Source organism: Pyxicephalus adspersus, chromosome 2 (assembly GCF_032062135.1).
Source record: "Pyxicephalus adspersus chromosome 2, UCB_Pads_2.0, whole genome shotgun sequence".
Lineage (NCBI taxonomy): Eukaryota > Metazoa > Chordata > Amphibia > Anura > Pyxicephalidae > Pyxicephalus > Pyxicephalus adspersus.
The window spans coordinates 135,774,382-135,801,216 of NC_092859.1; the positions used below are offsets into that span (position 1 = coordinate 135,774,382).

The window sequence follows — 26,835 nt, forward strand, 5'->3', positions numbered from 1 at the left end:
CCTTAAGATAATTGAAATAACTACAAAGTAATGTACTTTCTTTTATGGTACCATTCATTTCTTTGGGCTTCTTGTGCAGGTGTAGTAAATCAAACACATAGGCTCCAATGTTTTACCATAGGCAGCCAACACAATATTATGTTTGATGTAGGTATACCTATAAGAAATTTTGTCAAGGGTCCATCGTGGACAAAGCATTGTTAATATTTCAGTATCCATTGATAAGACTGATGACTGTAGCTTCATACAAGCTACTAGCAGATGATAACAAGCTTCAAGCAGTGCTTTGCAAATGTGTGTAAAAGATGATGCTCATTAGAAAAGTGTTTTCAATAACAGGGGTATCTATAGCCAGAGGTTTTGTGAGGCTGGGACAAATTACAACTCTTGCCAGGTTTTGTTGCACTTCATTGGGGAGATCTTTTGCTTTTGTCCCCAAGACAGATAAAAATGTTTTTTTTTAACTTAAAGCTAAACTCTGATCAAAGGTACCGGTATTTAGCTTTTTAAAACAATCATCTCTTATCGAGTCACAATTTCTTGTAGTTAAGCTTCAACTGAGTAATTTGTCTGTAATGGTCTTTCCAGGTCTCAATATCCTGTTTGTGAGACCAGTCATCAATGCCTTTAGGAGTTGATTGGCAGCCCACGACACCCTTAGGCTGCTAAGACCTCCAATCTGTCCCAACTACGCACATCTGCATGACTTGAGTGACTGTAATTCAAATGTGGCTATGTAGATGGAGGCAGAGTAGTTAATAAGCATCCCCACCCATAATCATGTTCACTACCTGCCCACTGTCATGTACCAGAGAATTATGGGAAATATAGATTAGTGAGGAGCCCAAAACAACTAAAAGATGTAAAGTTGGTGCATTTTTAATACCTCCTAGCACCAACATAAATGTTGGACCCCACCCTCTGGGTGATAAATCCCTAAGTGGCAATTTTCAGTGATAGGTCCTCCCTATCTAGTCTAGTGACTGACTCCCAGTGCAAACTTTGGTAACAGAACCCCTAGTATTAGACTACATCATGACAAGCCCAATTCATGCCTCATTGGTAGACCCCTCAGTTATAAACCACAGTGCAGACCTCAGTGATAGACTCCTCAGTGACAGACAACAATATTGCACCCCTAATGCAGACCTCCGTGATAGACCGCTTAGAGACAGACCCATTGCAAACCTCAGCAAAGGGCCCCCTCGGCAAGGACCCCCCTAGTGGGCAGTGGATACTTACCTTTCTCTGAAGTATGTGTCTCTTGTTGCAGTTGGTTGGTGGATCACTTGCTCATAGATTCTGCACAAAGAAGATGCTGAGCACAGTAATAAACGTCCATCAACTTGGTTGTGGGAATCATTTTGATCTGTGGAATCTCATTGTAAATATGGGAAGGTCCTGCAAACTCTAGGATGGTGGAGGGCTCATTGTAAATATGGGAAGGACCTGCAAACTCTATGATGGCTGCAATATATGGGTGGCTATAAGTCTTCTTTAAATAATATCTGTGAGTGTAGATCCTACCGTCCTGAGCTTGGGTTTTCCCTCAACCAGTGAGCTTTGTCGGTACAAAGAAGGTTTTCCATTTGAATGGTATTCCTGACACACTTATACAAAATAAACTATTGGTCCTAGTACAAAATTGTTAAATGATAGAGTAAGGTTGTATTTTGTTGTCTTCTGATCTCCGATCCAATACCCATGAGTGGAGATCTGAATTAAGCAGTTTATTTACAAAATATAGAGTTGAAATCTACATTTTTCAGCTTGCCACCTTTCCTAAAAAATGTCTAAACTTTGATATACAAATCTTTAAAACACATTTAAAAGTAGACATGTCTTCTCATAATAAAACTGTTTTGCAAAACTACACAGATGCTTTTCATTTTAAAATTGCATAAAAAATTAATACCTAAGATATATTTTTATGCACGATTTGCAATCTGTGCCTTCTACTATTTATATCTCTCTAAATCATTGAATAAAGAGAGGTGTTAAAAGTAATCAAAACTACAAAATTGGAAACCTAATTAGCTGAAGAAACATTAATTAAAATCATGAGGCACGAGGGTTAGCATGGAGAGCTGCATTCGGGTCAAGCTTCATTTTTTCCAAAGGTTTTCTCATCTGAATTCTATTCCTGCTGCAATGATCCTAAAGAGGACCTAAACCTTTACAACTAAAATAACTATTCTCCACCTCCATCTCCGCTCTGACCTAAAAAAATGAGAAACCTCCCCTGGAATCCTTTCTTTTAGTGAAGATTTCTTTGGAACGTGTCTCATTATAAAAGAAAATGTATTATACCTATAAATTTATCATACGGCTAAAATCTCCTACCAATGATCTTGGCCCCACTGCAATTTTGTATACCATACTTAAGGTAAATGTCAAAAGGCTGGGGGAACATATTTGCTATAGTGAACTTAATGAAATAAATTGCCATGGAGATTATCAAATAAAACATATTTGGACCAAGTCTGCTGTCAAGAATCTCCCAGTGCATTATTTAATCAGCAGAATAAGCACAAGCTGTAGTAATGAAAAGTGCTTCAGCTATATATAGCTTTGGTACCGTCTTCCACCTGCAATCTGTATAATATTGTTCATTAGTACAATGACTGGTGCCGAGGATAAGTAAATAAATGGTCCATGTCAGAACAGCAGCTAGATCTTGTGCCGTCTGCTAGTTCTGTAATCACATTGGATCTTAATGCTGCCCTATATAGTGACCAGTAACCAATCAGCATGGTTTCTGATCATGTGTTCTTTATGACAGCCAATAATAGTGATCACATTTTGTTTAGAAATAAAGTGTTGCGGCTGGAAAAACCCCTTGAAATACCTTTGAGATCTTCAGGGAACCCCTGCTATAATTACTATATCCACAGCTCACCATACATTAGTTTGGTGGTCAATGGGAAGAATGCCTCTTAAATAACTATTAAGCAGAAAGAATGTCACCTTTAAAGATAGCCAAAAAGATCATTGGTGTCAGTTAAACTGACCTAAGAGTCACAAATTGCTCCAGGGCCCCCTAGCAACCTCTGGAGCAGTGGTCGCCAGCCGGGTGTCACTCAGAGGCGAATAAACTTTCCTCATAGTGACGTCATGATGCCAGAACCTGCCCACTCCCCGATTGCAGGCTCAGACCTGTGATGAGAGGGTGGGCCGGTTGTGTCCAGAGACAACCAGCCCATTTCCCTGAACCTGTGTTCCGTACGGGAGACGTGCTCCGCGGCTCTGGCCAGTGCGCCTCCCAAGCGGGTTCTTGCGCCTGACCCCGCTCAGGGGGTGCACCAGCCAAAGCTGCGAACCACAAAAATGTTCTCGCGGACCACCAGTTGGTGACCGCTGCTGTGAAGGATCCAATAAACCTTGGTGGAGAAACACTGTATTACAGTGTTATAAAAACTGCAAATAAATCACAGATCTTTTTTTCAAACAATATAGGCTAAATCCATTTTATCACATTTTTCTCACTTGTTAACGCTTTCATTTGTCACATTGTAAAATAAAACTCAACAATGCAATATAAAATTATTTGGATCAATTAGTTCTGGAGATATAGTCCAGTTACTGTGTACTGACAGCTTAATATTGCCAAGGCATCTAGTTATCAGTGACCTTTGGTTATGAAAAGGTTGGATCCAATGCAAATGTGTATTGCATGAACAACAATAATATGAGGAATGTATTTAGGGTAATAAATTCAGGATTTTATCATTTTGAAGCCAAGGACCTTATTTTTCAGCTGATTGATTTATCTTCTGCTTGTTTTCTCTTTATATAGCGAGCCTTGAATCATATGGTTACATAGTAACCCATGTTCACACATTAAAAAGATCTAATTAAGACCAGTAATATAACAAAGAAAAACCTGCCCCAGTTCTGTCCATTATTCTGAATAAGAACCTCATTCCAAATCCTAAACAATACGAATTAGTGGAGTCAGTGACTAACATCAACATTGTATAGTAAACATTAAAATGCTGATAATGGTGCTGTATGGCAGTAGCTGAAATGATCATGTCATAAACCAGAAAAGAAAAGGTATATAACTGTTTATTAGAAGGGAAAGAGAGCATAAAGACACTCTGGGGTCTATTTAATAATGTTTTCACCCAAGACATATAACATTCACCTGGGAAAATGTATTAGAAAAATACATTTCTCTAATGGAATCATATAAGAAAAATGTTTGCGTCCTGGGTGAAAGCTGTGTAAATTTATTTTTTAAAGAGTAAATAAAGCAGTGTACCAACCCTATCACCATTTATATATTACAACCCTAACCAAATAAGATAAAAAGTGTAACTAGCATACCATGTATTACTGAGTACAGGAAGCTGATCGGTCAGGAAAGGTCAGATAGTAAAAACCCGTAACGGTACCATTTTTCCTGATGTTATATCAGGAAATGTCTCCATAGAAGATGAAATAGTTAGAACATCTGGTATATCGAAGGGGTTACTATTTGATGGGGATCAATACCAATCTATGGCTATACGCTGGATTCACAGAGGAGCCATTAAATCTAATTGAGCAGAACCTAAGGTTATGAAAAACACATTTAGCTGCTGCACAGGGTCTTTCTGAGGGGGATAACACAATTCTATGATTGCATATCAAGCACACAACAGCCTAATCATGTGAAAGCAACTGATTTGTGATGCCAGGTACACAATGCATACATTCTGCAGATGTAAATGATTTATCTGTAAATATTAAGGTAGGATAAAAAAATTATTATAGAGAAATTACCTTTCATTATAAAGCAGCCACTCTTAACAAGGATTCCTTTAGAAACTTCTAAGGGTTCTAAAGGTTGTGGTAGACATAACTCCCATCTGGTAGTGCCTGTGTAGGCTATTGATTTTCATTCTGTGATTAATACTGATAATGATTTTTTTTTTTTACATTTTTTTTAAATGTAGAATATTTTAGTGCTAAAATTCATCCATCGTGTAAAATACATTAGATGCCAAATTCACATGCAAAACAGGCTCAGACTAGGAGAGGGGTGGAAACTTATATAAGCCAGTTACCAGGGCTACAATACATATGAGCTGGCAAGAGAACAAGCTGACCAGAGGAGTGCACAGTGAACAGAGAAATTACTCCTCATTGTGCTGCTGCTTTGTTTACTGTCCAGTAACAGTGTGGGCAGGGAAGAGTCTTAGCTGTATTGCATAGCTGCATTGGAGAAAACTCAGGTCACCAATCTGTCTGGTAATGACGTACCTGGTACGTCTGGTCTGGTAATGATACCTCAGGACTAAATGGGCAATACAAAATCTTTGAGGTTAAAACTATTCCCATATATGTGTTTTTGCTGAACCTTTACCTGTTTGCCTAGCTTTCAACTTAAAAGAACTCCACTCAATGTCTTCCTATCGTGAGAAAATCACAGTCATTATAACCAGTTGTTTTGGTGTTCCCAAAATATATAGTAATTATATTGTAGTAGTTTCACAGTACCAATGGGGAATAAATAGAATCTTCGCACTATGTAATAAAACTGGTCTAGCTCTAGCAAAACCAGGCTAGATATAGCATATTGCTCAGTTGCAAAAGTGGCTTTTTTGTATTTCTTGTAATTAATGAGCGTTTATTGAATTGTGTACTTGCCTGCAAAGTAAGCATTTGGTAGGAAAGGTGAGAAGAGTTGGTGTGCTCATAGTTGCATACTATGGCCCTGATTTATTAAAGCTCTGAAAGGTTGGAGAGGACTCACATCAGTGAAGCTGGGTGATCCAGCAAACCTGGAATGGATCTGGTCCAGGATGGATTAAAAACATTTGCTAGCAAATAGCAAATGACTTTGAAGAAATCCATTCCAGGTGTGTTGGATTACCCAGCTTCACTGATTAAAGTATAGCCTTGGAGAGCTTTAATAAATCAGGCCCTTTTGAGTTTTAAAATGTGACCTACATGGTTGGATTCTATAGGTAACCATTGTTTTTCACTGATGAAATTAGTAGCAGTGGTTCACAGACAGTGTCTCTTTGTCCAGAATACATGTGTGAGAAAGGATTCCCAGAGAACGTGTTAGCCAGCAAGACACTGTCTGCATTGCAGCTCCCTTTTTCTGAACAAAAACTTGCAATAAGCCTTTTGATAGATAATCAGTCACTGATGTGGTGGCTTATCAAATTCTGCAAACCCTAGGTTTCATTTAGCATGGTATCAGCAAAGATAAAATGTTAAATGTTTCCACCTGGTTCTGTAAAGAACACAAACCATTATGTGCAATATATCATGTGCAATTATTCAACAAAATACATTGTTTTATATATGAATTGTAGGTATCAGACACCAGTTATTATCTAACACATTTTTCTCCTTGTAATAAATGATCGGACACATACCGGTATAAGTATTTAGAAGACATTGCGCTCAGAAGACAACTTAATAACAGGAGAACACAATCACAGCTGAATGTGTACTGACCAGATGAACACACACTTCAAACCTTTTGGGTGATATTTACATAGATTTCAGAGGATCTCAGTGCTGTGTAATTGCTATGGAAAACTATTCACAAATTAATGAAAACTGTACAAATTCAAATGTGGGAACGGCAAGAACAAATCCCGCTGCAGCATTTTGGACATCACTATCAATGATCCTTCTATCCAATTCAGTTTTAGGATTCCCTGGGTGCACATAAATATATTTTTTTCTGTGTACTATATACAGATATTCATATTAGTTAGAATTCAGATGGATTAGAACATAACTGGATGACTTTTAGTTTACTGTGTCAAAACAACTACCATTTTCCTAATATCTTTTTTCGTCTTGCCTGCTTAATGTGTCTTGGCTCGAGAGTTGTAATCTAACCAGGGGATGGGACAAGGTGACAACAAGGGAGCACATTTGGAAGACAAATGTCACTTCCTAACTGGAAGTGACTGATCAAAGGACTTTCATAACAAAATGACCAGGTATTATTCCAATAAAAGCTGAATATTTAAAACTAAAACATGTTTAGAATTGACATGTTAAAGCTTCAAAGAAAACATCACAGTGAACAAAAACTTCAAGCTGTTCTGAAACCAGAATTAGTCTGCTGTTTCTTATGCTAATGAATAAATCCATCTGACTGTACTCATTGCATATCGGGAGATTTGGTATGTAACCAGGTTGCCATGATGGCGCTTCCAGCAGCCATCAAGTTGATATTAACGAATCTTGGCATGTACATCTAGGAAACATATGCTCCAACTTAAAATGGGTAAAGCAGAAAGGAAAATAAGCACTAGCTATCTCAACAACTGGTAAACATATGTGACTGTATTTGGCCAGAATGCTTTTCAGCAGTTACCAAGCCAAGGCCCCCATTGTCAGATTTATATTCCAATGATCAGATAAGCTTATGTCTCCCTGTAAACTGGCTTCTTGAATTGACAAGATGTAACAATGTTTTATATGTTCCCTGTTCACATTATGTTAAAGCTCTGTGTTGCTGATAAAAATGAAATGGTAAAATTTCAGAAATCAATGGGCATAACCAGCAAATAAAACCAGTTACACTGTTTGACAGGTCTGCCTTTTCTTATTTCCTATGGTGCAGCCTGGGAAACCCAAAAGTAAGGTGCTCCTATATTTTATATCGGAATCTCCTGTTCTCTCCAGCCTCCTGTGTTTGACTATTGGCTCATCACTAAGATGGGCACCCCTTACCAATCAATATGAAAGCAAGGAAGAATTGGGGGTCAGGGAGCCTCTGTTTATGAGGGCAGCATGCAGGCAATTACATTGAAGTTACTGAAAATTAAAACGTGTTCTAGAGCAGTCACCAACCTGTGGTCCTTCTCCTGACCCTGCTCTGGGGTCCACTGACCAGAGCCACAGACCCCAAAATTTTCCCTGGTAGTCTGTGGCTCTGGAGAAGGACCCCGCTTGGGAGGATGCACTGGTCAGAGTCCCAGACCACATCCCCTGTACAGTTCCCAGGCTTGGGGAAGTGGTCGGGCTGTGTCCCTTGACACAACCCATTCACTCTCCCATTGCAGGCTCAGCTCTGCAATAGGAGAGTGGGCAGGGTTATGTTATGATGACGTCACTCTGGCAGAGGTTTCTCCCCCTTTGAGGATTTCCGCATATGCCAGGTCGGGGGACAGTGATTTTAGTGGTCTAGGATTTTTGTGGAATAGGTTGGCAACCACTGTTCTAGAGCTGTTCTGCAGCATCCATCTGTGCGGCTTCAGTATGGGTAGGTTCAGACCTGCCTTGGGATTGGGTGATACTGCATACTGCCCGATGGCTGGTACCATGCCAGCCACTAATTTACTTACATTGCAGCACTGGTTTTTGAAGAACCAGCGTCTGCAGATTTGACAGTGGAGGGCAGTGAAAGGTACTGTACCATTTACTGCCACCCAGTTTTTATTCTTTATTGGAGTGCAAAGAGTTGGAGCCCCCCAAGGCAGTGGTTCACTGGTAACCGCACTGCAACCTCATTGCTAGTCTGAACATAGCCTGTCCCTTGTTATTAAAAAGGTTTTTGATATCTTAGTGGCTGACAATGCTTCCGTAGCCTTTGTTTCCAGAGCAGATACTGATCACAAACATCCAAGGAGAAGTCAGTGGACACCTACTATTTATTACATATTTCACATATTTTAACAAACATATTTCTATTGTATATGAACAGCTACATGCTGTCCATTATGGAATGTATTGGTGGTATGTCTGCGCCTCACCAAGGCAAATAATTCTTGAGCATGGAGTCCAATGAAGCTGCCACTTAATAATTAATAGTTTGAAAATGTCAGAATGTGGGGACCTCCTCCGATAATATAAGTGCTAAATATAAAGCCATGGAAAGGTCAGAGCGTGTGCAAAATGTTTTTTCCATTTTGCTGAATTGCATAGTGAGAACCGTTAAAGCATACAGAATATATACAGTATATCCTGTATGGGAAAAAAGTAACTGAAATGTTGTCAGTGTACATTGTACCTCCTAAAACTGGTTGAATGAATGATTTTAGGTAAAAGAAAGATACCTGTACTGGGTAATGTTTGTGGTTAATAATTCTTGCTGTCTATTAAACTGGAGCAAAATAAAAAAATATCACTTACCTTTACAGGTGTAAAGCCACCGAGCCCTCTGCAAAGCAAGCCCAGGGAGTCCCACGCTGTCTTTTCATCCTTCTTTTTTCCAGCGTGAACTGGACACTGGAAGTGGCCATCTTCTCTTTTTCGACTTCTTACATTACCCGATCTCCCACCATGCAGACCCGAGATATGGTGACACATCTTCCTTAAAATGTAAAAAAAAGTGCTGATCTCACTGTGCTTTTTTTTACATTTCAGGAAAGCACCTGATGACATATGCCCAATCTCTGGCATGCTCATACCTATGTATCCCGGGGGGCTGTGTGTTTCCTCCTCAGTCTTCAGGCAGAAGAGGTGGGTTATTTAAAAACAAAAAAAGTAAAAAACAACACATTTTCTTCCCTTTATTAGGGTTAGCCACCCTTGTATATAATGGTAAGGTTGTGGTGATAGGTTATATAATTTAAAGCAGACCTTGTTTCTACAGTTCTACTGTATAAATCCCACATGCCAACCACCAAAATATTAATCTACCAATATATATGTGATTTAAACAGAATGTTAGCCCAAACTTTTTATTTTAGTTTTGAAAGTATGAAATCAGTGCTTAAAGTGATAACTACTGCCAACAGGACTGAAAGTGAGGCAAAATCTAACATTTGGAATAGTCACTGGGGAATTACATTTCTTAATGCGGATAATTTTTTCAAGACCGAGATCCTCAGACTGTGGCCCTTTGCTTCTCTTTAATAGGCTCTTGGGGCACTGTTCCTCTCATGTACTCTAATAATGAGTAACTCGACCTCCAACTGGCACCAATGATTGGGGCAATTCTCCTTGCTGACACTAATCGGGCACTATTTTCCCCAACTAGCCCATCATTGGGGCACTAATCCTTCCACCTACAGCAATGATGGTACATTGGCACTCCTCTCACTACACTGTGTCATTTTTACTCCCAATGCTCTTCTAATAAAAGGTACACTTGTTGACCTGCCTGAGACCATATTAGGATAGAAACAATCTGAAAAGCCTAATAAGAATATATTCACTTTGTCCTGGAATTTTTTTTACAATGATACCCCAACATATGTCACATAACTGTACCCATATGCAAAGCTTGTGCATTACAACTGTATAATTCTATCTATTTTTCTAATTTAATACATCATGACCATGTGAAATAGCCATCTTACTGGCATTAGGGTAATACACAGTATATGGGCATTTTCAGACTCAGAAATAAACATAAAACAATAAAGTTTGCATCTGAGTGAAGTCTGAGATCAGTTCAATTTATTTTAAGTGCTGCACTATATGTATGTGTATATATGTATATGTTTGAAATAAAATACTGCATTCCACAACCTGTCATTCCAAACCAGTCCACAACAGAAAAAAACATAAATGCCCCTGTACATGCTTGCCATTATACTAGTGAGCAGCCCATGCATTGGACAAAATATTGTCACTGTGCATCGGATATTATCGGTGGCACATCAAGCATTTTCCAGCATGCACCAAAGACTTTTAACTTGCTCTATACAGTGTCACCTCTTGTCTGTCCAGATACACTATATGCCTTTAAAATTTATTGCCAAGAAAAAAGGAATATGGTTTTTTCCTTGGCATTTTTTTCCGTTCATATCAATCAGTGGAAGTAAATTGTAATTTTTTTTACTTTGGTAAGCTCTGTATGCTATGTGCAATTTAACCTTTATTGGTGTAACTAATTTAAGTTTCATCTGCTACACAAAACTGTCAGATAGTTTTATATAATACACATATATAATATCTTTATTTTATAGATAAATATCAACAGGAGGAGCAGAACACCTTGCTTTGATGCTCCCTTCGTCTTATTGAAACTTCACTCCAAGATGGCTGGTTAGAGTATTAGAACAGGATTGTATTCCTTATCTTTTACATGTTTACCCATAAAATGTTATTAAAACCTCAGTGGACTTTTAAAACCCCTCTTCCCTTTAATGAATGTATGAGCCTTTATAATCTGTCTTCAACTGGATTATGACAGAATTAAATCAACACAATAAGTCCTTGATGAATAAACCATCGCAGATAAAATTATCTTTGTAAGATGATCGAAGTTGGATTTGCATGTAATTTATTTTCCAAAGAATAATAAGGAAATTCAAGGTCGGGGATGCTAAAGGCTCTAAATTGAGCTTTTTAAAATAAATAAATGCATAACAAACACATTATACTGATCTGATTTGGGGTTTATTTGAGCAAAAAAAGTTAGAAAATAATGTTGCTGGTGACAAACATAGGGGCTTAGCCAGCCTTAGCGTGAAGCTCCAAGATATATGGGCCACTTTCAGCTGGTGTATGAATTGATTCCTTCAATCCCAGCTAACAGCAGGAACCAGATTGTCCTTCCATGCAATACAAGGACAGATATGAAATCTGTGTTACCGGAGGCTGCTTTACACCCCATGCAGAAACTCTTTGCGTATGCTGGTTGCATTACATGCAGATAAAGTATTTTACAACTTTTGCTGCCTAACACTATTCACATTGCTTGCTTGTCTATTACACATGGTCAAAAAACTGAAAAGATTAGAAAACCTAAATTTTAACTTTTTTTATATGATATCATGATTAAGGCAAAACTATATTAAATCAATAATAAGTCACCTGACCTCAGAATTATAAAATTTATCAATAGCCAAGACTAGCAGTAGTAGTAATTTTGCCAGTTCATAATGAAATTGTCGATCATTTTATATATAAGACATAAACCATTGGGTCTGGTGAAGAAGACTGGTGAAGATAGCCTATTGTGGGAGAACCTGAATCAGATTTAAAACAATTGCCAACTAATAGCAAATGATTTTTAGGAAATCCATTCCAGGTTTGTTGGATCATCCAAGTTCCCCCAATGATATTGTCTCCAGTCTTGGGGAGCTTTAGTAAATCTAGGGTCAACATCGAGGGTCATTTTGTGTCCATATGTAAATGATACAGACCAGCCCCCTGTTGCTGTCTCTCACTAATTGAATTGCTACAAATCTACAATAAAGTTGTTTCTATAGCAGGTCATTTTATTGCAGAAACAAGCAATATCTCTTAGCAATAAACTAAACCTACCTGGCTGATCAGATTTTTCAAAATGAACTCATTTGTCCTTGTCACCAACCTTTCGGACCTCATGGACCACTAAATTAATCATTATAAATCCAGCATGGATACAGGTGATACTGGACTTCCTGGGATCATATATTGAGCACCACATTCACACTGTGTACTGTACAGGTTAAGTTCCACTTTAAAAGTCTTGAATAGGGACACTTTGTTACTACAAAATAACGGTAACAAATGATGTCACAAGTTTCTTTGTGATCCCCAGTATATCCAGGAAATATTCTGACTGCATTGTGTTGTCAGATAAGATAATATTTTATCATATTTACAGGGTGAGGTTGATTTTCTTTCCTCTGGCAGAACACTGCGTAAGAACAGGTTATAGGTTGTTTCTTCCAACCTAAATATCTATATAATTGTAATGTTTGTTTGCCATATGTGAGTACAAACCTCTCTATTTTATATGCTGCATCTCAGTAACAAGGCTCTTTCAGTTATTTTTTTTTAATATTATTATTACACAGTATTTATATAGCACCATCATATTACACAATGCTGTACAAAGTCTATAGTCATGTCTCTCAAAGGAGCTCACAATCTAATGTCCTTACCATAGTCATATGTCATTAATGTAGTCTAAGGTGAATTTAGGGGGGAGCCAATTAACCTAATTGCATGATTTTGGGATGTGGGAGGAAACTGGAGTACCCGGAGGAAACCCACGCAGACACAGGGAGAACCTGCAAACTCCATGCAGATAGTATCCTGGCAGAGATTCAAACCAGGGACCTAGCGCTGGAAAGGCCACAGTGCTAACCCCTGATCCACCGTGCTGCCCCCAATTACTCTTTTCACGCTGCTCTAGGTTTTTACATTGTTAGCAATTTCAAGTACGATATTAAGTGACGTATATAAATAAGTAAAGTAAAATACTTAAAAGTATAAGTAAAATACAAATTTCACATTTTAGTGTGGTAGAGCTGATAAAAAAAGAATAACCTTGAAGAAGTTAGCACACTTTGCAATAGGGAGAACAAAAATGTATGCGTGGTAGTGTGCACATATCTAAACACAATCACTAAAATCTCATATAAGCCTAACCCTGCTGATGTAATTTATTTTTATATATATCAGCTCTTCTAGCCTTGTACAAGTCATTAGATATAAAAATAGGAAAGATTTTTTACATTCAGCTGCAGTTTAAAAAAAAAATGAATACAGCAAAGAGTGTCCAACATTTCTGCATATAAGTTGACACAATTGGCAACTAGAAACTAAAATATCTAGTGGTAACTCCTGATTTGCTGAAAAAAGGTAACAGGGCACTAGATAAAAGACCCGTTTTGCTAATTAAAAGTTATAGTAATAGATAATGATCAGTGTAAATAGCAATTGTTGTGGTTGGGTAGATTCAGTATTGGGGTATTTAATGAATTGGTCCACAATTTGTCAAATTTAGTGAGTAGTGCTTTGGTGGGAGTATATCAGCCTTTTGACTTTAGGAGTGTGGTTTTGTTCTCAACCAATTTGTGGGTCCCAATGCATAACTTAACAAAAACTGGTTTATGCAGCTTATTCATTGAGATAATTACACATAACAGGCTTAATTTATTAAAGGTCCACATAACACAGGTGATTCAGCAAACCTGGAATGGATCTGGTCCAGGATAGAAACCATTTGCCAACTAATAGCAAGTGATTTGATGAATGAGTTGAAACTCTGCTGCATTCCACTTCCAAATAGATGCAAACTGTATCTGGAGTATCTGTTCCCCTGGATCAGAAATCTACCAACTTTAAATAATTGTGAATTAGGAATGCCACTATATTCTACAACAACATGGAGGAAGAGTCTGTTTTTTCAGGGAAATCATTGTGCTGCAACTGAGCAATAAAATTTAATCTTTTTAAATCTTTTATTAAAAATACATGGTAATCATGTTATGAAAGACCTAATAAATGTACTTTCTGTCTACCAATTGTGTATTTCGGTTGTTACCCCTTTGTCTCCATTAGAAGAGCAGTACAGAGCAATATTTTTCAGCTAATACTGAAGCAAGTGTAAGTGGAAAGGAAATGGGTGAAAGTATATTTATAGGCAAACACTTTAGATATAGTAAGGAAGTTTTAAGTGAATCATCACATGACAGATTTGGATTACCGGTCCCCACTCCTGAAACATAATTGTCAGGAAACCTTAACTTCTGATTTACAAAAGTATAGATTGATTGACAAGGTATGAAAAATAAAAAAGAATATGAAGGATGGGTTAAAGGAGTTATTTTTTCCCCAGAGATGGGCTTTGGGCACAAACAAAATATTGAAACAGTGGCTGCAATAAAAGGCAAAAGTACAGAGGGTATATGGAGAATGGCTTCATGTTTCATACTTCTTGTTTTGTCCAACCATTGCCACCTAGAAAACAAGGGAAGGGAAGTTGCCTTTGTTAGATCCCTATAATTCTCCACAAAGGAGGACTGGGAGAGGGAAGGGTCATCAATGGGACATAATAAAAGAGTTACACAGTGTTGTGATGAGTTACTGACTGTTGTGATGAGTTTTCTGGCCACTCAGCAGTCTTAAGGCAAGTTTGTGACCAAGCTTTTTGGCTTAGCACCAGCAAAAGATATGAGGTCGTTGAACTAGCTCCAGTCTCTGACATCTATACCGTCCTCAAATCACAAATCTCTTGGCACGTTTTGAATGGCATTCTTTTTAGCATCCAAAAAATTTGTTGATTGTGGAAGTATTTTGCATTACGTAGCTTCTATGATGCTGGATGGCATTTGGACTTGCATGGCTCAGACCTCACTGACACCATGGATTTTAGTGCAAATCAATACATGAGTAATTTAGATACCATTCAAATTATATCAAAGAGAAAATTACTGTAATTTCAGCAAAATACAGCTTGTTCACAAAACTCAAAACATCTGCTAGGAACAAGGCTCAATTTTATTGTTTTTTTGTACTACAAATAAAAAGAGTCCAATGTGAAAGAGTTCTTATTCTGCCTAATCTCATGCTCTGATGTGGTTCCAGGCAATCCTTACAGAGGCACAAAGGACAAGAATAAGCCTAAAAAGAAGCTTTCTGAAAGGCACCATAGATAATGATGTCTACATCACTGGTGAACCCAGGTACATACGCCTGATTTTTTAAAGCTCTCCAAGGCTGGAAAGGAAACACTTTGACCAGTGAAGCTGGGTTATCCAGCAAACCTTTGATGGATCTGGTCCAGGATTCAAAACATTTGCATAGCAAACTACTTTGAAGAAATCCATTCCACATTTGCTGGATCACCCAGTTTTACTAATGTAAGTGTATACTCCCCAGCCTTTAAGAGCTTTAATAAATCAGGTCCATTGTATAGTTTCCTTTTCTTCCTCCTATTATTAAAATATATAACTATATTTCCATTAAAATTACAGGAAAGCTTTACTAAACGTAGCTCTGAAGACCCATGTGTGATATCTACAGTGTGGAATCATACACATGGGAGTTGTACACATCAAACTCTATGTGTCATCTGTTTGCTGACATTATTGTCAAATTTTGCAAGTCAGTGCTTTGGTGTGTAATCAGCAGTCGTGCCCTTTTCCGGCCCTGTCACACTTGTCTAATAAACCCACAGTGTTTGGATTATATTCTGCAGCTGCCTCCTGCACCTGCTGAGCTTGAGGACTCTAGAAAGATCCTTATACACTTCAGCTTCCCTCATGCAGCATTTTACTCTGCGCCTGTACAAACCAGTGATAGTCATATAATAGCACAAAACCATGTATGACTGCTATAGCAACATTGCTGAAATCTACGTTACATCACCAGTATAAAATACACTGCAACAGGTATTACTTATCCAAACACACTGATAGTATTATTTCATATGGATCTCAAGCAAACTCAGCCAAGCCAGTAAATGTTCATATGCTGGTTTTAGGGTTTGTTTTCTTGTACAGATTGTATATAATATGTGATGTATGAGACAACATATCCACAATTTCTTTTTGGAAGATTTCATTATAATTTTTTTAACATATTTGTGAAGTTTGCTTCACATTTTAAGAGGTGTAAAATCCACAAGCTCCTTTCCTATTCTTGCACGCCCAGATTAAAAAAGGAACCCAATCTTCACGCCCTGTCTTCTGAAGTCACAATTATTTAAATTTAAAATTCCTTAGCATATTGGTTATGTTGATCTAATTAAATGTGGGAAGATGGTGATGAAACAAAGAGAGGTCAGTGTAGGATCTAAACTTTTACTGTTGACAGCAGTAGCTACTCATGAAAACCTATAATGGCTAACTTCAGCCAAAAAAAAAGATGAAGCAGGAAAAGGTTGAGCCTTGTGCCCAAAAACAGATCATCTGCCAATGTTGTGCTTGGCCAACCAGTCCAATTGATTATGGAGCTGTAATGGCTTGACCAGAATACCCAAAAACACGGCATTCACGTGTCTGATTTGCTGCCCTTTCAATTATAGGTGGGGGTGGACAGATGGGGATCCCTAGTTGGATTTGCTTAATCCTTCAACAAGATGCATCTAATGTACATAAGTATTCAATATTTAGAAACATGCCCACATATATTTAAGGACCCAAAAAATGTTGCTTATGTCAGTCAACTATTGAATTCACTTCAAATCAGAAGTAAAAATTGCCTGTTGTACTTCAAGTTTATAAAGTATCCCCTTTTTTATATTGAAACTCAATACCAAAAAAAAATAATTAAAAAAATCCCTTGGTGCATTTATTGTGAACAAAAATACCCGTCTGTCCCCAGAGATCCAGTTTTTCAGCCACCATTTTATGTCTGGAATAAAGCTATCAATGACAGACAACACAAGTCATTTTCACTTACTGTACCATGTGTCACTGCTTTTTTACAATTTCCAAGGTGGAAATGAACATAAGGGGCTCTATTTATAAAACAGGGAGTCTGGCAATTCCTGGTACTGGCACTGAAACACGTGGACCTGGAAGATTCCCAATAGGGAATGTTTGATTCTCTGTTTTAATTGAGAATAAAGTTGGAAGTGCAAATATTGAAATATTAGTATAAGAATAATTTCATCTTCTGAACTAAAGCAAATTCATACATAACCCCTAATGTACTTATTTACTCAATATTTAGAAACATGCCCTCAACCATTGTGACTGGGAAGAGACATTACCAGCTTTCCAACAATGATATGTACAAAATTGTATTTTAGGTTTGGTAATGAGGTTTGCCGAAGTGATTGAAAAGAGCGTAAACAATATCTCTGTTGAAGAAATATTATAGTTGAAGTTCGACATTTTGTGCACCAGGGGAGTCGGTGCTGAGTTATATTCTTGTAAAGTAAAGTTTTTATGAAATATTCATGATACAGGTAATTTTAGGATTTCAGAATAGAGACTAGACATGTAGGCTTTGCAAAGCACATTTGCAGCTGCTTAAAGTCATGACCTAGAATGATTTATGTCACTGTCTGCAGAAAGAAGTGTTTTTCATAGTGTCACATGTCACCTGTCAGCTCTCGGAGACTGTAATCACAAGTAAAGCCAATACCTTTTCTGGAGAAAAAGCTTGTAATGTCAGCCAAACATTCCAAGAAAAAGCTTTAGGATTGTAAATGCCAATAGTGAATGGTAATTTAGGCATTCCCAGTTCAAGAATATTGCCAGTAAATTATATCAAAGACAGTGGAGGCTAAGGAAGCCTCATCCATAGGTGGGCTGCCATGTTCAATCAGTGCCAATTATATTAGTAGATGAGCAGAATCACAGCTTAATTAGTAAATGCCTGAACATTGTCCCATTGAAGAGGTTTTGGGGTTGGTAAACAAAAGCTATTTGAATAGCTGGACCCAGATACTGAGATGACATCATTGGCACTATGCCCCGAGCCATGCTATAGCTAAACACTTGACACCATAGGCCTGATTTATTGAAGCTCTCCAAGACTGGAGAAGAAACACTTTTATTAGTGAACCCAGGTGATCCAGAAAACCTGGAATGGGTTTAGTAAAAGAAATTAGCTATTTCTGAGGAAATGTTTTCAATCGTGGGCCAGATCTATTCCCTGTTTGGCGGGTCACTCAGGTTCACTGATCTTCTACCAGTCTTGGAGAGATTTATTAAATCAGGCCTCATGGTTCTACATACACATGTTGCTCCTTTGAATCTCCTTTAACATTGAAAAATGAGAAAGAAAGACACCTCCTAATACAAAGTATGTAGCCAAAGAATACACATCCTTGACATGTCCCCATTGAAAAGGACTAATATGCAAATATGATTGGTTGGATCAGGGGTCATAAACTCTGGCTTTAGGCCAGATACGGCCTAGCCGGTTGTTCGTTCCGACCTATCTACCCCTGGCCGATCCAGCCTAATGCCCGCCAGCAACCTACGGCTCCAGGGCCGCGGGTTGCTGGCCAGACCGGCCAGGGGGGGTTAGAAACTACCGGAGCTGCCGCCTCCTTGCTGTTTCTCCCCTATTTACCGCGGCCGGCGTTGATATTCCACTGCCGCGGTAAATAGGGAAAGCTCCCTGAAGGTAAATCCCTCTCCTCCGCAATGCATACGGAGGTGAGGGATTTCACTTCAGGGGGCGTTTCATAATACTTTTGGTAATTAGGAAATACAGTTTTGAAAAGTTTCATATATCTGATCAAAATATTGTCAACTAAGGAATAGGGACAGAGGGTTCTGGTTCCAAAAAGAGATAACCTAAAGCTGTGCCTGTACATACGGTGATTTCAGGACCCTAGGTGTCTTATGTCTCTGAAGTTATTTATCAAGGCTGTCAGCTCAAACTCACTCTGGACACTTCATTCCTCAGAATAATAAATGTCAGAAAGCCATTTGTAAAACAGTAGGAGCCAGATGTGAACAGGTCTATACTAAAGCTTTCAGAGCACCTTTCCATTTCCCAGTTCTTCCAATCACATAGGGACTTCAATGCTCCATAGTTTGTTACTTTAAGCACTTGTTACTTGTTGAACAGATGCTACCCCACTGGGGCTTTACTGGTGTCAGTCACACTTGTTTCAATATTTCATTAAAAAAATAATAGTAATAAAATAATTATAAAAAATAAAAAATGGTTAAAATGTCATAATGTTTAGATTACAAAAATACAAACAAAAGTACATATAGGAAGTATTAATATGGTTTAATTAAAATATAATATATAAAAAAAGGTTTTCTAAACCCTAGGACCACTTGAGCCACCCAACACTTGAGCCAATGTAGTCAATAAAGGTTCAATAAGAAAAGAGGTTTCAAACTAATAACCAATTGGGTGGTGTGGTTGGGTGGTATTGTTTGGAGGCCTATATTGATTACATTTATAAAAACAATATTGTGTGTCACAAAAATATTTTCATCACAAATCTTCCTCATAAAATATATATTTTAATGGTGCTATGAATTGGTTTGTTTCACATATTGGAAGGGTGGGTTATGGGTGGAAAGACATTTTCTGTGTATTTCATGGATAAGCCCTACTTCTTTCTGAGTGATCCAACTCATACCAAGAGATGTCCTTTCAAGAGAGTCGGGGGAATATGTGAAAGAAAAGTTTTGCAGTAGAGAAACTGTATAGGAATACATTTTCTCTAGGGACCTTTTTGCAATGCTAGGCTGCCATTTATTCCTAAAAGCATTCATTCTTTATTCTTAATAGCACTCATTGAACCTCTGTTGCCACGCTCCGCAATGCAGGTAAATACACTTGTGCGTTGTGGCGTGCTGCATCACAAAAATGCAGCAGGGTCTTTTTTTTCAATGTATTGCCAGCCCATCAGTTATATGAGTCCTCTCACACAAAAAATGTTAATGTGCTGCATACACGCATAGAGTTTATACACGAAGAAAACTTGTCAGTGTGATTGGGCCCTTAGGGGTGGTTTCAATTTAACATCATCCAGCATAAGTTTTTAAACTTTTTTTGTATTCCTGCAAGTAATTTGATCTTCAGTAATCACACTACTTTTGAATGAGTTAAGCGTCCGGTTCTATCCCTACAGTGTTCCATTTTGAATGCAAAGAAGTTGTTTTGTAATGCATTGTTATACATTTTTATATAGTTGTATTCTGTACATTTATTAGGATCGCACCATGGTGCTTTTCTATAACTAACAGTTCTTAAGGCTCAAAAGTCTTAATATACTGTCAGCAGTTGAGTCAGAATTATAGTGCTAATGTTTTTTTTGCGTCAAACTAAAGACCTAAAATTAAAAATGATAAAAATTATTCTATCGCTTGTCAGTTGAATAGATTGTGTAAGTATCTGAGTGAAGTTATTTAAAATATAGCCAATCTGAAAATCATTAATAAAACATACACAATTATAATGGAGCTGCTTCAGGCAAAGATTAAAATGAACCAGCTGCAGTACTGTGTGAAAAGTCAAGCAAGCAAATTATTTGCTGTAAGCTACATCTAGAAATCGGTCATTCAGAACAATGCTTAACCTGATTTTCCCTGATCTTACTCCTAGCTGATAGGGTACTTACTGCAGGACCAGATGCTGCCTGCAGCCCTAGAGACAGGTAGGGCAGTAAAGGTTTGCAAGCCACCACAGACAGCGTGATATCTGCAAAAACTGCAATCAGTTCAAGCATGGTTGGTCATAATCAGGCCATGTTGGGGTTTAAAATTAAGGTGCATACATATGTGCAATTATTGTTGCTGGAATCTTTCACAATCCTTTCCAACGACTGCATGATGCATGCAGCACCATTCTGCTCTATGGAGAGGGGAGGGGGAGAACGACAGAGCGACACCCTGTTGCGGGCTCTCCCCCTTCCTTTGCATTAGTCGTCCATCATCCGTGGATTCACTAGGTTGGTTGTTCCGACGATGGATGACAAGTGCTGTACACACGCCAGATTCTCGTCCAATATCAGGCGATTATCAGGCGAGAACCATTGGATTTCTGTACATAGCTTCAGTGATTACAAGAACTAATCAGACTTAGTTAGTAACCCTTAACCCCAACCCTTATTCAGTGTTTTAAAACTTCTGCAATAACTTTGACAATGACATCCTCTATTCCTCTCCATGAACAGCCAGGGTCGTTTCTAACCAGATTAGTGCCCCAAGAGAGACAACATTGGCAGCAGAAGACCACCCTCTACCTCAACCCACCCTCAGCCAGATAGACACCTAGAAAACCAGGGACTGATACTGGGATGGTGCAGAGAAAACTAGGTGTCACATTGATAGAGCTGGGTGGACCACAGGTCCCGTATGCAGCTGTATAGAGCTATTCAAAACTGTAAAGGGGACCTAAGCTTTACGGCAGCCTGCAGTAATGTTCCCACCACTTTTTAAATGCTTCCCTGCCTTCAAATAGTTGTCAGCTACATTCTGTGCACAGTACACCAGTCCCATTGTCATGGTCTGGAAAAGAAGAGAGCTCAAGGGGAAGCCAGTTGTGTCATCACCAAGTGATAACTTTGTTAGGAAGTAAGGGAAGGGGGTGAGCTAGCGGTGCCTTAGCTGAGTGTTAGTGTTCCCATAAATAGGTCATTAAAGGCTGCCTCACAAAAGGCAACATCTAGAAGCTAATATATAGTCTTTAAATTATAGTCTTTACCCCCCATTTAGAGGGCACCATTTACCCAACTCCTAAACTGAATCCTTAAAATGAACTTAAAAATTGCCAAACCATGGGTGCATGACCAATCTAAATGAGCAATAACTCTTTGATATTATTGATTTACTTGATTACCACCTTGTACTCATTGACCAGCATAGCTGATGTGCAGCCAAAAAGCTCCATGACAATTGTCATAGAAATGCTCCCGACAATGTTCAACTGGCTTAGCCGGCTTGTTAGTCTAAACTGCAGAGATCACCCACATTGGGTAACAGTTTTTAGGGAGCTCCCCCCGCCCCTGCTATTAAACAAAGAACAGGCATTCTGGATAAAAGTCATTCTAGATTGTTATTTAGTTAAATAAGGATCAAATATTTATGAAGAATGCCCTGATTTTATTTAGGTTAGTATTAGATTTAGTGTTGTTAGAGCAAGTTGAATGTCTAATCTAATAAAATATCTTGTAGAGTATGGTCACCCTAATGCTAACCCTAAAGGTTCACTCCGCTTGATTGATCCATTTTGGGCGGCTCCCTAGGGCTGGCACTTTGCTAGCCACTGGAGGATTTGCACTGCAGCACTGGTTCAAAAATAACAAGCGTCTGCACAATTGACAGCTGGCAGAAATGAGCAGTACTAATGCCGCACACTGCAGCCCCTATTCATTCCCTATGGGGGCTGCTGCAGGGAGATGCTACATGTAACGTCTCCCTATGCAGCAGCATTTCCTGGTGTAAGGAACCTCACGGCCAGTGTGAATTAGCCCTAAGCCTCAGACCAGATTAATACTTCTCTTAAAACCTAGGCAAAAAATATACTATAATTTCATATATTCAGTACATTTTCTGCCTGAATGTCACTGAGTACTATGACAGCAATGCAATTGTGAAAAGCCTTGGCACGTGCTCACAATGTGTCAGATTATAGGCACCAGAAATAAGCGCACTACAATGAAATATAACTTCACTGCAAGTGCTGAATATAGGAAAATGTATTATCTTTGCAAAGACTAGACACAGCCAAAGTTCATATGCAAGGCCTGCAATTAAATGCTGTATTCATCTTCACTGCGCTTCCCAGCAGCGGGACTCCAGCACGCCATAGAAAAGCAAACAATTCATTTACATACACAGAGGACAGAGCTGGCAAACTACAGCTTGAGAGTTTATGATTTATTTGGAAGTTCAGGTAAATAATCTTCCAGTAGCTTTGATAAAGCAAGGCAGCGAGCAAAGCGGTAAGATTGGGAATCGTTTTATCGTGTTCCAGAACTCTTGAAGTCTTTCACCCGATGTTCACAATAAATTATTGCTATCAAGTTGCAGAATTCCTACTCTGAGATCCTCCATATGACAGATTTCATAGAGTACAAAAACTCTGCTTCTGAACCTCTGTAATTAAAGTAAGTTGCCATTGCATCCCTCACCCACCGAGGCCATGAGAATAAATCGGGAGTCTAGCAGGAAAGTAATTTGTATCCTTTGGAGATATATGTTTAAAGTGGACCTTTCACTGAAAGATCACATAAGCTGTCATTGCGGACCAGGTTCTAAAATATACATCTTGCCTGGTTGGTGCTCTGATCTTCAGCCTTTATTATTATTACCTTCTAAATCACGGATCCAGAATGAGTATACAGCTCAGGTGTTCAGCTAATTGTCACATCGTTATCTGCATGTTTGTTATGTCGTTATGTTGAGATGTGACTGCAACTACTGACACCAAAGGATCAGCTTTACATTATTATTATTATTATTAATAAACAGGATTTATATAGCGCCAACATAATATGCAGCGCTGTACATTTAATAGGGGGTGGAAAATGAAAAACAAATACAGACAGTAACACTAGAGGAGAGGACCCTGCCCCGAAGAGCTTACAATCTATCCAGGCTAACAGCATTCTTTACACTGGGCCTGATTTATTAAAGCTCTCCAAGACAGGAGAGGTTACAGTTTCATCAATGAAGCTGGGTGATCCAGCAAACCTGGAATGAATTTCTTCAAAGTCATTTGCTAGCAAATGTTTTCAATACTGGACCAGATCCATTTCAGGTTTGCTGGATCACCCAGCTTCACTAATGAAAGTGTATTCTCTCCAGTCTTGGAGAGCTTTATTAAATCAGGCCCAGTGAGTTCAGCAATGGCAGCTTACATACATTGCCAATGGCAAGTCCTAAATAATGTTATGTGCTGGGTCTTTTCTGTATTCTGTGGTGAATAGCAGATGGCACCATAATAGATACATGTCCAATCATAATGCTTGTAAGTAATTTATAGAAGTGTGGCACGAGTCACTATTGTCCTGTTTTTATTAATAATATTATTATCAATATTATTATTCATAAACAGTTTATTTCAGTAATAATAATTATAAACAGTATATAGCACCACTATATTACACAGCGCTGTAGGATGTATTGGGATGAATACAGTTTTCATGCAGCAAGCATGTCTCCGGTGTCCTGACTGTTTCCTGATGCAAAGAGCACCAAACTTTCCATATGCAGAGAAATAGTGGAAGAGAGACTGCTGCTAAACGTTTGCTTAAAGTGGTAATTAACTCGGAATAATAAATATTATTAAAAACATTATTATTGTCCTTCAGCGCATTTATATTGGTCTTCTAAATGTCATGCTTCCCAATGTTTTCTCTCCTTCTGAATGCTCAATTGCATTTTAAGTTTATTTCATCTAAACTAAGTCCTAAAGTACATTTAGAAAGCAGCCAGCTACAATAGTGAGGAGGAACTCTGCCAGCATGATGGAAAGTACGACCCTTGCTCTCTTTGGGGAAGCAGATACCTAACTGCAGGGGTCTGACACCCATTCTATAGCCTTCAGGTAGCATTTAAAGAAAAGGTATAAAAGCTTTCTATGTGGCCCAGAGTTATCACAAAAACATACTTGGAAGAGAAAATCTATCAGAGCGTCAGGAATCGTGGAATCTTACAAATTTAGATTCCATACCCTGCAGAAATATAACCCTATTTTTTGCATCTCGCTTTCCATCATGTCAAGTTACTTTGCTTGACAACCTGCAGTGCAGAAGTTAGAGATGCCACTTCTATACAGTGTATCTTTACAGGAATCTAATTGGCCATGATAACACATACAGGAGTAGGTGATAAGTATTCATGTGTAAGGACGTGTTAATCCCGCACTTTTGTTGAATCGTGTGTTCTATATTTGTCCTGTACTTGCTTGCACCTTTTCATTTCTGCCAGAAATCACAGATTGATACTTTGAACTTACTATGTCATCATAAGAAGTAGCAACTAAAAATAGAAGAGAAAAAAAGGGAATATAAACTACGGTTCCTGGCATTACTCCGGTTCTAGATCTGGAGGATGTCCACTTCTATAGGAATTACATCATCGTCCTGGCACCAGCCTGAGACATTCACATATATTGGTGTCCTTAGGTGCACTACACAGACATTAGTGGACGTTTAGCTCTAGGTCACTATAGGGCCCCATCATTTTGCTCTTTAGCTATCATCACCAGATTGTGTGCCCACAGAAGTCTATGGAAACTATCTAACTGTCAAGAAGATTGCTTTAAATCCCATTCAATTAGGAAGTCACTTGAATCATACAAGTACAAATCTTTATCTGGAAGCGTTTATCTGAATATAACATACTACACCTATCCCTCTAGAAACACAATCCCAAGTCTACACCTAATTTTTCCTAATGTTTTTTTGTGGATAAGATTTCCACTATTTCCTGTCCAGGGTAAGGGTGACAAATTAAACAGAAAGAAATGAAAAATCCATCCCTTGCACAAATATGGTTTAGGTGGAAATGGACATTTATAATAGATTTTGTGACTCTTGACATTTAACAATGTAAATTCAAAATGGAAGAATATCAATATGGGTCTATTTTCATATTTATTATTCTTTTAAAGTTATGAAACCTAGGATACTTTCATTTTCAAACACCAACTTCATATAAAAATAGAACAATTTTGAAAATGTTCCCTGGTCCATGCACCTGACAATTGCCCATATCTACATAGTTACATATGCTAGAAGCTGGTGGACCAGAGCACTAATTTCCCAGCTATTGACACAACATTGTGTGCAATAGCAACCTAATGAATAGTCATGCAAAAACTTAAGCTTAAGTGCCACAAAGTCATCTGTAACTGGTTCTTATTGTTTTAGGGTTATTGTGTATTTTGAAATTCTGACATAAAAAAAGTTTACTCTAAATCAGAGGTGCCCACACTTTTATGGCTTGGAAGCTACTTTTAAAATGGCCAAGTCAAAATGATCTACCAACAATAAAAACTTGGACTTAACTCCTGTGCATGGTAGAGTTTATTTTGAAAGGCAGGGCTCTCCGATCTATTCGCGTTGCTTTTGTGATCTATCTGTAGATCACGATCCACCTGTTGGGCACCCTTGCTCTAAATCTTTGTGCTATCATACACTATCCCTGTTATTTTGGCATCATAGCAAGGATATTTAATAAAATAGCTAGGTGTTATAGACTCAACTTAAGTGTAGGGCTTAGCCACTTTCGGGCTGGGGGTTCCATCATTCAAAAGTCTTTTAAATTTGTAAAATCTAATGTCTACCACTCACCTCTATTGACGCTTTTTGTTTGTTTCAGACTGCCCAGGAACCATATGAGCAAATCAGGAATATATACCTAGATGCAACAGCTGTTAGATGGATCTAAGCTTATAACAGAGTTTTAATGTTCTTGTGTCTAATTCAGTAAAGTTCAACAACACTCTTTAGGGATATGACAAAGTGAATCTAGAACTAAAGATCTGAAAGGGAAATTTGGGTATTTTAAATTCTCACTGACCTTGAAAAAAAAATCTAAGATGTTGGCAGACCCAAAGACTACTGTATAATTTGATGTTAATAAAACATGCAAAGTGAACAGCAATCAGTTAACTGAATTCTGCATGTAAATGCCTTGACATGTTGTTTTATTGTGCAAAACCTCTGATTAAACATGACAATCATTTTGCATAAAACTCTTGATTTCTTGTGAACTGTGGGGAGTTCTGACCCATTTTAATGAAACCTTGTAGGTTTACTGATGTGGA

General features: G+C 38.2%; 1 protein-coding gene across 1 annotated transcript in view; it reads right to left on the reverse strand.

Moving 5' to 3' along the window:
- Positions 1-26,835, reverse strand: part of MINAR1 (membrane integral NOTCH2 associated receptor 1) — a 60,630-nt gene that overhangs the window by 13,563 nt on the left and 20,232 nt on the right. The window lies entirely within an intron of this gene.